General features: G+C 35.8%; 1 pseudogene; it reads left to right on the top strand.

The window, feature by feature from the left end:
- Positions 1-979: 979 nt before the first annotated feature.
- On the top strand, positions 980-2,538 carry LOC123846834 (proline-rich nuclear receptor coactivator 1-like; annotated as a pseudogene).
- Positions 2,539-9,090: the final 6,552 nt, after the last annotated feature.

The raw sequence follows: 9,090 nt of genomic DNA, 5'->3' as shown, positions 1-9,090 counted from the left end.
TCCCTAGCTCAGCAGTAGCTTTGAAATAATACACATTCTCAGTCCTGGAGAGAGCAACATGCACCTCTTTCTCAAAGGATTGTTATTATTTGATCAGCCTGGTAACTCACTGGGAGACCACCTGAAAATATTTGTATTGTTTTGCCTAGGTCAGAACTCATGGAGTGCTCAAACCACTGCATGGGGTTATTTGTTGAATAATTTGCAAGCACATATTTTACTCACTGATGACAGAAATGATGAATAATAGTTGAGAGAAATAAGAGACTAACCAAAAAGTTTAGAAGGAAATGTTGGGGAATAAAATGTACATAAAGGTTTTAAAACTTTGAACATATTTCTGAGAATTTAGAGAATAATATGCATGCCCAGTGCTGTGCACATGCTCAGAAAAGACCAGAGAAGACTCTCAGCCCCCACTTCTGGTTGACCTTGAGGCTCTGCACAAGCAGGAAGTGAACACTAAAGCAGAGATGTAAACTTCCCAGCTGAGTGTTGAAGGAGTGACTGAACTTGCACAAAGAGCCCCTTCACAAAATATAAGAAAGATTTTGATTCCAGGAGTATAAGGAAACCTCTATAATCATTAGCTGACTATAAAGCTGATAAATCAAAGAAATCAATGGTCAATAAGAATACAGACTTTATAGAATTAGTTCAGAAAAGTTACTAAACAAACAAAACAAATCACAACCTCAACAGCAACAAAGGCAAACCCTGGAGAGAAGAAAAAGAAATCTGATTTCCAGAGTTGTTGCATTACAATATTTTAAAAATGCTTAGTTTTCAACAAAAAAATTAAAGGACTACAAAGAAACAGAATTATAGGTCATACACAAGAAATAAATAATCAAGAGATACTATCCCTGAGGAAGCCTAGATGTTGGCTATATTAGATAAATAATTTAAACTATCTATTGTAAATATATTTGGAGTCAAAGGAAATCATAATAAAGTACTAAAGAAAAATATGAGTCCAATGTGTCATAAAACTGAAAAGATCATTAAAGAGATACAATTTCTGGAGTTGAGAAATACAAGTGGACTTAAAAGTTCACAAGATTGGATAAACAGCAGATTTGAGCAGGTAGAAGAAAGTATCAATAAATTTGAATAGGGTCAATGCAGGTTATCCACTCTGAAAAATGGAAAGAAAAAAAGAAAGTATGAAGAAATCAAATAGAACCTAATAGTACTGTTGGACATCATCAAATGCATCAACATATGCATAATGGAAGTGTCAGAAAGAATGGACAGAGACAAAAGAATAGAAATAATATTTGAACAAATAATGGCTAAGAAAACCCAAATTTGATGAAAACCTTTACTTACACATCTGAGAAATTCAACAAACTCCAAGATAAACTTTAAAAGATCTACACTTAGTTGCTGTACCACCACGGCCCAAACGATGGTCCTTGCTCCATTCCTGCTGTTTAGCAGCAGCCACCGCTGCTGCCCTGTGATCTCTGGTTTCACTTCATCCTTCTCTTCCTGCTGAGCCATTTTCCTTTAGAGCTGTGACCATTGTCTCCATCTTGCAGTGGTAGTCACTTGTCTTGGGTGGCTGCCTTGCACTCCTGGGCTTTTCCACTCACAGGTTGCCATCTGTAGGGCCCAGAATTAACTGTGGCCCTACAGATGGCAACTACAGTCCCACCACCTTTACCACAGATCCCAGACCCCAGGGTACTGCCCCTTACCCTTTTCATCCCTCACTTCCTGGGGGGAAATGTTCTCTCCCTGACCCCTCAAACTTGCACCCCATCACCTCTGTCCACCTGTTGTCTAGCTAGGGCAGGAGGCACACCCCTTGGAAAGCAAGCAACAAAGAAGGAGTGAAAGAAGAAGGTGTGGGCCAGCCCAGAAAGGCAACTGCCCAGTCACTTACATGAGTACCAGCAGCACCGGCAGAGCCTCAAGGTCTGGCAAAGCTCTGAGACTGTCACAAGCAGAGTGCAGGAAATCCTGATCCAGACCGTCAATTTGCCCCCCACCCCCAGGGTCCTGCAACCACAACCAAAACTGAAGAAGTAAGTCCTTTCCCTGCCGTCTGTGGAGCCTGGCCAAACCTTGTTCAGAAGAGAGGTTTTAAAATCAAAGATGGGAAAATTGGAGAAAATTGCCATTCCCCACAGCCAGCTTGTTCATGGTACACATTTGTGTGAACAACCAAAGATAGAAGAGTAAATATAATTTACCACTAACCAAGATTATCTCTGCAAGAAGAAATGAAAATAACTTTTGGCAGGATTCTGTTTCATCCAATATAATTCAGAAGCAGGGGGAAAAAAAAAACTTTTTAAAAATACTGAGAACATTGCAAATATACATTTGGAGAAATCAGCATTTCTAACTGAGGTGAACCAAAAGGAAAATTACGTTGGGGGCAAAGTTTACTGATCCACCTTCTCCTCTGTTCTTCCAAAACCTCCTAGTCATTGTATGGGAAACACTACTGAAAATTCCAACTACAACAGGGAGTTAATGGCAGTACACTTAAAGGCTCACCTGGGGCACCTGGGGTCAGTCAGTTAAGCATCTGACTCTTGGTTTCCACTCAGGTCCTGATATCAGGTTGGTGAGATCAGCCCCGGGTCCAGCTTAGCTCCAGACTCCCTTGGCCCCTCCCCCGCTCTATAAAATAAATACATCTTAAAAAAAAAGATCTCCTCCAATTTCAAACTTAGATCTCAGATTACAGTATATCTGTAAAACATAGCTTTTTAAAAAACTCCCTGGACTCTTGAAAAGAAAATTGATAGAAATGGAAATTTGCCTTGTAACATACAAGTGCAAAAGATGAGTTTAAAAATTGCAAACAACTTGTATTATATTATATTTTATATTTTGTAAATACTGTATACCATATTATTTTGTGTATATAGTTCATACCGGACAGGTACATTGTAGTTTTGTTATAAAGTATATATTTTGCCCTACCAAATCCTAAGTGTTTTGCATATATACAAAGAAGAAATTTTAAGTGTGCTAAGGCACATGGAAGACCAATTTATTTGCAGAAGGTACTGAGATTGCTTATAAAGAAGCAGCTATCTGATATCAAGGTGAAGATCTAAATGTGAACAGTTTACTAATGCACTATAAAGTTTAAATTTGTGCCACAATCATTGTAAACATGAGGTTTGTATGTGTTACTCTAAATTGATTTCTAATCTGTAATTACTGGAGAACTCACATTCCCATTTTTACCAAAAATAATTTCTGGTTTTTGATTTATCCTTTCAAATTTAAAATACCTCTAATTTTAATGCCAACAAAATTGAATGTAATCAAATTTGTAAATGATAATATAATAGTTTGACCCCCTCTTGAAAAAAAAAAAGATCTACACTTAGACAAATTATAATCTGTCAAACATCAAAAACAAGAAAGAATCTTGAAAGCAGCAAGAGAAAAACAACTCATCGTCTACAAAAGATCATCAATAAAATAGCTGATTTCTCATCAGAAACCACTGAGGACAGAATATGGTAGGTGGTCTACTTAAAGTGCTGAAAGAAAAAAAATGACAACTAAGAATTATATATACAACAAAACGATCCTTCAAGAACAAAGGAGTAATTAAAACTCTGGATAAACAAAATTTGAAAGCTTGTTGCTATCTGATTTGAGCTATGAGAAATCATATAGGGAGTCCTTCAGGCTGAAATGAGAGGACAGTAATTTAAATTTTTAAAACAAAACAAAACCAACACACAAACAAAATACCAGTTAAGGTAAATACTAAAGTGAAGGTAAATATATAAAAAAAAGCATAAATACAGCTTTTGTTTGTAGTTTATTTTATTTATTTATTTGACAGATTGAGGGAGAGAGAGAGAGAGCACAAGTGGCTGAGCAGCAGGCAGAGGGAGAGGGAGAAGCAGGCTCCCCACTGAGCAAGGAGTCTGATATGGGACTCCATCCCACACCCTGAGATCATAACCTGAGCAGAAGGCAGGCACTTAACTGACTGAGCCACCCAGACGCCCCTGTTTGTATTTTTTGCCTGTCTAATTTATTTTTTTATTTTATTTTTTTTGAAGATTTTATTTATTTATTTGACAGAGAGAGAGACAGCAAGAGAGGGAACATAAGCAGGGGGAGTGGGAGAGGGAGAAGCAGGCTTCCCACTGAGCAGGGAGCCTGATGTGGGGCTCGATCCTAGGACCCTGGGATCATGACCTGAGCTGAAGGCAGACGCTTAATGACTGAGCTACCCAAGCGCCCCACCTGTCTAATTTAAAAGACAGTTATGTAAAACAATATTTATAAATGTATGTAGATGGCTATGCAATGCATAAGAAGGTAATTTGTGGTAGTAAAAGTACAAAGAAAGGTTGAGAAATCCATATACAATAAAAGGTTTTGCATAGTATTGAGATTAAGTTGCCATAAATTCAAACAAGGTTGATGTGAACTTAAATGATAATTATAATCCCCTGGGCAACTACTAAGAAAATAAACTAAAAATATATAATTAAAGGAATGTCAAGGGAATCAAAGTGGTACACCAAAAAAATATCTATTTAACACCAAATAAGGCAATAATGGAGAAAGTGAGAAATTAAAATGATATAAAACACAGTGAAAACAAACTAAAAAACAGAGGTAAGGCCTAGCTTGCTAATATTTACATTAAATGTAATGTATTAAGTTCTCCAAGTAGAGAAAATCAACACACACACAAAAAAACCCAAAAATTGTTCCTTTGGAAAGAAAAAGGATACACTTTTAGCAAAACTGACCAAGCAAAAAAGATAAAAGATTCAAATTGCTAAAATCAGACATAAAAGTGGGAACATTACTACTGACCTTACAGAAACAGTAAGGATTATAAAGAAATATTACGAACAACTGTATACCAATTTACTAGGTAATTTAGTTGAAATGTATAAATTCCTAGAGGGTCAAAAACTACCAAAAACTATTCAGAAAGAAAAAAAGTCTGGAAAGACCTATCACAAACAGAGACATTAAATTAGTGGGAAAAAATAAGCTTCCAACAAAGAAAACTGCAGTTCTATATGGTGTCACTGGTTAATTTGATCAAACATGTAGAGAAAAAATAATATCAATCCTTCAGAAACTCTTTAAAAAAAAGGGAAGAAGTGAGAATATTTTTCAACTTATTTTGTGAGGTCAGTATTACCCTGATATCAAAATGAGACAAAAATATCACCAAAAAATAAGCTTACAGACCAATATTCCTTACATTTATAGATGCAAAAATTCTCAATAAAATACTAGCAAATCGAACCCAGCAACATATTAAGAGTATATACCATTTATAGGTGGTATGCAAGCTATGCAAGGTTGGTTTAATATGTGAAAATCAAATAATATACTACAACATATCTATGTAAAAAATAATGAAAACCACATAACCATCACAATAAATGCAGGACACAGATTTTTTTTTCAAAATTCAATATCCCTTCATGATAAAAACAATGAATAGTAACAGAAAGGAATCTCTTGAACCTGTTAAGTAACATGTATGAAAAATTACCAACATTATACTTAATGGTAAAAGACTGAAAACTTTCCTCCTAAAATCAGGAATATAATAAGGATGTCATCTGCTCCCGCATCTATTCAATATTGTACTGGAGGTTCTAGCCAGGACAATACTGGTAATAAGAAGAGAGCAAAGGCACTCAGATTGGAAGATAAAAAGTAAAACTATTTCTATTCAGAGATTTTATGATGTTCTCAATAGAAAACACCTAGGACTTCCGAATAGCCAAAGTAGCATTGAAAAAGAAAAACAGAGCTGGAGCCATTGCAATTCCAGACTCCAAGCTATATTACAAAGCTGTAATCATCAAGACAGCATGGTACTGGCACAAACACAGATAAATTGATCAATGGAACAGAATAGAGAACCCAGAAATGGATTCTCAACTCCTGGTCAACTAATCTTTGACAAAGCAGGTGAGAATATCTAATGGAAAAAAGACAGTCTCTTCAACAAATGATGATGGGAAAATTAGAGAGCCACAGGCAGAAGAATGAAACTGAATCACTTTCTTACACCATACACACACACACACACACAAAATTTCAAATGGATGAAAGACCTAAATGTGAGACATGGATCCATCAAAATCTTAGAGGAGAATACAGGCAACACCTTCTTTGTCATTGGCCACAGCAACTTCTTACTAGACACATCTTCAAGGGCAAGGGAAACAAAAGCAAAAATGAACTATTGGGACTTCATCAGGATAAAAAGCTTTTGCACAGCAAAGGAAACAATTAACAAAACTAAAAGTCAACCTATGGAATGGGAGAAGATATCCACAATTGACATATTAGATAAATGGCTAGTATCCAAAATCTATAAAGAATTTATCAAACTCAATACCAAAAACAAATAATCCAGTTAGGAAATGGGTAGAAGACAAGAACAGACATCTCTCCAAAGAAGACATACAAATGGCTAACAGACACATGAAAAAATGCTCATCACTCATCATCAGGGAAATACAAAACAAAACCACAAGATACCACCCCACACTGGTCAGAATGACTAAAATTAACAAGTCAGGAAACAACAAATGTTGGTGAGGATGTGGAGAAAGAGGAATCCTCTTACATTTTTGATGGGAATGAAAACTGGTGCAGCCAATCTGGAAAACAGTATGGAAGTTCCTCAAAAAATTAAAAATAGAACTACTCTACAACCCAGCAATTGCACTACTAGGTATTTACCCCAAAGGTACAAATGTAGTGATTCAAAGGGGCACATGCACCATGATGTTTATAACAGCAATGTCCACAATAGCCAAGCTATGGAAAGAGTCCAGATGTGCATCAACAGTTTAAGGGATAAAGAACAGGTGGTATATATATACAATGGAATACTACTCGGCCATCAAAAATAATGAAATCTTGACATTTGCAAGGACATGGACGAAACTAGAGGGTATCATGCTGAGTGAAATAAGTCAGTCAGAGAAAGACAAACACCACACAATTTCATTCATATGTGGAAATTAAGAAACAAAACAGATGAACATAGAGGAAGGGAAGGAAAAAGTAAAATAAGATAACAGAGAGTGAGGCAAACCATAAGATACTTTTAACTATAGGGAACAAACTGAAGGTAGCTGTAGGGTAGGAGGTTGGAGAATGTGGTAACTGTGTGATGGGCACTTGATGTAATGAGCACTGGGTGTTATACGCAAGTGACAAATCACTAAATTCTACCTCTGAAACAAATAATACACTATATGTTAACTGAATTAGTTTAAGTAAAATTAAAAAAGATTTGAAAAAATTAAGAAAAACAAAATAATACATGCCAAGAGTTACACATGGCTGTTAGAAGGTGTAAAGATAATAAGTGGTATATTGTGTCAGCAGCCATTTACTACGTACTCAGCACTGTATTAGGCATATGGTGTCACACAATAAAAACTCCAAACCAAAATGACCTTATTGGTAACTTCCAGCAGACATTTAAAATTGCCATAATACCAATATTACATAAACTCAGAAAATAGTGGGGAAGTGAATATTTCCTAACACTTTTTGAAAGGACAAAATTATCTTGACATAAAATCAGACAAAGAAGAGAATGAAAAACTCAGACAAATATCCCTCATGATGATAGGTGCAAAATGCCTTCTTAATTGTTACCTAATTGAATGCAAAAAAGTATTTTTAAAAGATAATATAGTAGAGATTATAAAGTTGGTTTAATATTAAAAGAAACATGATTTATCATATTAATAACATAATGGACAGAAATAATATGTTTTACTCAAATAATGCTCAAAAAGTAATTGTATCAATTTGTATTACAATGCATGGCACTTAGAGTAAAATAATCTCGGCCTGGAGTTTACTTTGTGAGAACGTTATTGATAACAAATATATTTCAAATATATTTATTTAATAGATATAAAAGTACTTGGATTTTCTGCTTCATTTTTAGTCAAACAACACCTGCAGTCCATACCTTTCTTGTACCCTCCATGCTGCCTCTCAGATGTGTCCACTAAAGTTGGATTCCTAACCTCACCAGACAGGCATGCTCCACTTGTAGCCTACCTGTCTCATCTTCTTTCTTAGCCCAAGAGCCTGGAGGCATTGTACAATGAATGAGAATTCTATTCCTTTACATCCTACAAAAAACTGTATTGTCAGGCTTATTTATTTTAGCCACTCCAGAGTGAATTTGTTATGTAAATTTTCATTTGCTAATATCTAATTATGTTGAGAATTTTTTACATGGCTCTCTCTTTTTTATTTAAGATTTTATTTATTTATTTGACAGAGAGAGACATAGCAAGAGAGCGAACACAAGCAGGGGGAGTGGGAAAGGGAGAAGCATACTTCCCGCTGATCAGGGAGCCTGATGCGGGGCTCTATCCCAGGACCCTGGGATCATCACCTGAGCCGAAGGCAGACACTTAACGACTGAGCCACCCAGGCATCCCATGGGTTTCTTTTTTTAAGATTTATTTATTTTAGAGAAAGTGAGAGTGTGTGTGCATGGGGGGAGGGGCAGAGGGAGAGAATCTTCAAGCAGAATCCCCACTGAGTGCAGAGTCCAACAGAGGGCTTGATCCCACAACCCTTGAGATCATGACCAAGCCAAGAGCCAGAGGATTAACCAACTGAGCCACCCAGATGCCCCTCAAATGGCTTTTTAATCACTTAATGATGACTTTTGAAGAGCAAGAATTCTAAATTTTGATGAAGTCTAATTTTTTTTTAACTTTATGCTCATTGTTTCCCATCTAAGAAATATTGTTGCACCTAGGATGTAAATATTTATATCCCTTTTCCTCTAATAAACAGTACAGTTTTGCATTTTACTTTTAGTTATATAATTCATCATGAATCAGTATTTGTATATACACGAGGAAAGGAAAAAAGTTGGCTTTTTTTCTCCCTTATAGATATTTAGTTGCTCCTTGACAGCTTGTTGAAAATATTATAATTTATTCATTGAAATACCTTGGTATTGTTATTAAAAAGCAATTAACTCTGAATGTATAAATCTATTTCTGTACTCTCCTTTCTGTCCCATTTATACATACGCCTATTCTTACTCCAATTTCACACTTTTTG

This window comes from Mirounga angustirostris, unplaced genomic scaffold (assembly GCF_029215605.1).
Source record: "Mirounga angustirostris isolate CCGP_5_RB_7025 unplaced genomic scaffold, mMirAng1.0.hap1 SCAF_11, whole genome shotgun sequence".
Classification (NCBI taxonomy): domain Eukaryota; kingdom Metazoa; phylum Chordata; class Mammalia; order Carnivora; family Phocidae; genus Mirounga; species Mirounga angustirostris.
Note: the sequence above shows the minus strand (reverse complement) of the source record. Positions and strands in the feature narration are given on the sequence as shown.